This window comes from Vicugna pacos, chromosome 20 (genome assembly GCF_048564905.1).
Source record: "Vicugna pacos chromosome 20, VicPac4, whole genome shotgun sequence".
NCBI classification, from domain to species: Eukaryota; Metazoa; Chordata; class Mammalia; order Artiodactyla; family Camelidae; genus Vicugna; species Vicugna pacos.
Window position 1 is genome coordinate 44,038,553 of NC_133006.1, and position 1,770 is coordinate 44,040,322.

At 44.6% G+C, this 1,770-nt stretch overlaps 1 non-coding gene across 1 annotated transcript; it reads right to left on the reverse strand.

Annotated features, from left to right (window-relative positions):
• Positions 1 to 1,490: 1,490 nt before the first annotated feature.
• Positions 1,491 to 1,565, reverse strand: TRNAS-AGA (transfer RNA serine (anticodon AGA)). Its single transcript has one exon. It is a non-coding gene; the product is annotated as a tRNA-Ser (tRNA).
• Between the last annotated feature and the right edge of the window lie 205 nt (positions 1,566 to 1,770).

The following is a 1,770-nucleotide window of genomic DNA, read 5'->3' on the forward strand; positions in this document are numbered from 1 at the left end:
AATTTTTCTTTCATAGCCCCCAAAGTGCCCACTCCCAAATCCAGGTAGTGATACTGTGAAGTTTTGAATGGCCACTAAGAAACAAAAACTGCTTTTTGCCTTTGCCGTGGGAGCATTCCTTAGTTTAGTCACTCATTTATTCTCATTCATTTATTCAATCACTAGTTCATTCATTCAAGCTATAAAGGTTCATTGAGCCCCACCTGTGTGACTAATAGTGTGCCAAATTAGTCCCCAAGGGACTTATCATTTAACGAGGAAGACAAATAAATGTCCTTCATGTTGTTATTAAAAAAAAAAAAAAAAGCCTGCCCAGAGCACAGAGGAAATAGATTAAGAAGCTGTTAATTCTACCTGTGGGAAAAGGGAAAGTTTTTACCGGGTATTAGAAACTTTAACTGAATCTTGAAAGACGTGTGCTTTCAAGAGTAGGCAAATGGGAGCAGCGAATTCCATCAGAGGACAGCGTGGGCAAAGGAACCAAACACGGAGCCGAAAAGCACTTTGCAGGGTTAGGGTTAGGGGTTAGGGATTAAGGGTAGGGTTGGCATTTGGGTTAGGGTTAGAGCTTTGATGAGGCCTTGGTTCAGGGCTAGGCTGAGGGCTAAGGTGGGGGTTAGGGTTAAGGCTAGGCTGAGGGCTATGTTTAGGGCTACGTTTGGCTTAGGGTCAGGGTTAAGGTTAGAGCTATGATGAAGGCTATGCTGAGGGCTAACTTGAGGGCTAGGGTTAGGGTTAGCATTTAGGTTAGGGTTAGAGCTACAGTGAGGGCTTGATTGAGGGCTTGGATGAGGGTAAGGTGAGCCTAGGGTTAGGGTTTAGGGTTAGAGGTAGGTGTAGTTGTTAGGGGTTAGGGTTTGGGCTAGATTTAGGGTTAGGGTTTGGGCAAGGGTAAGGGTTAGGGTTAGGGCTAGTGGGAGTGCTAGGGTAAGGTCTAGGGTGAGGTCTAGGGTTAGGAGAAGTGTAGGGTTAGGGTTAGGGCTAGGCTTATGGTTAGGAGTAAGGTTAGATTTAGGACTAGGGTGGGACCTATGGTTAGGGTCAGGCTTAAGGCTAGGGTCAGGGTTAGGGTTTTGTTTAGGATTTGGGTTACAGCTATGGTGAGAGGTTTGGTGAGGGCCAGGTTTAGGGCTAGGATTAGGGCTAGGATTAGGGTTAGGGTTAAGATCAGGCCTAGGGTGAGGTCTAGGGTTAGGGCCAGGTTTGGGGTTAGGGTTAGGTCTATGGTGAGGGATAGGGTAACGGGTAGGTTGAGGGCTAAGATTAGGGCTAGGATAATGGCTATGGTTACTGGAGAAAGGAACTGCAGATATAGTGGAACCAGCAAGCCAACTAGAATCAGAAGTGGTATCTGAAGATGTGACTGAATTTTTCCAACCTCAAGATAAAACTTTAATGTATGAGGAGTTGTTTCTTAGAGATGAACAAGGAAAGTGGTTTCTTTCCTTTATTTTTTTAAACATAATTTTGCTCATTTTTTTCTCCTTTAATGGAGGTACTGGGAATTGAACCCAGGGCCTTGTGCATTCTAAGCACACACTCCATCACTGAGCTATAACACCCCCTCCGCCAGAAAGTGGTTTCTTGAGATGGAATCTACTCCTGGTGAAGATGCTCTGAGGACTGTTGAAATGATGATAAAGGATTCAGAATATTACACAGACTTAGTTGGTAAAGCAGCAGCAGGGTTTGAGAGCATTGATCCAACTTTGAAAGAAGCTCTACTGTTGGTAAAATGCTATCACACAGCATTGCATGCTCCAGAGAAAT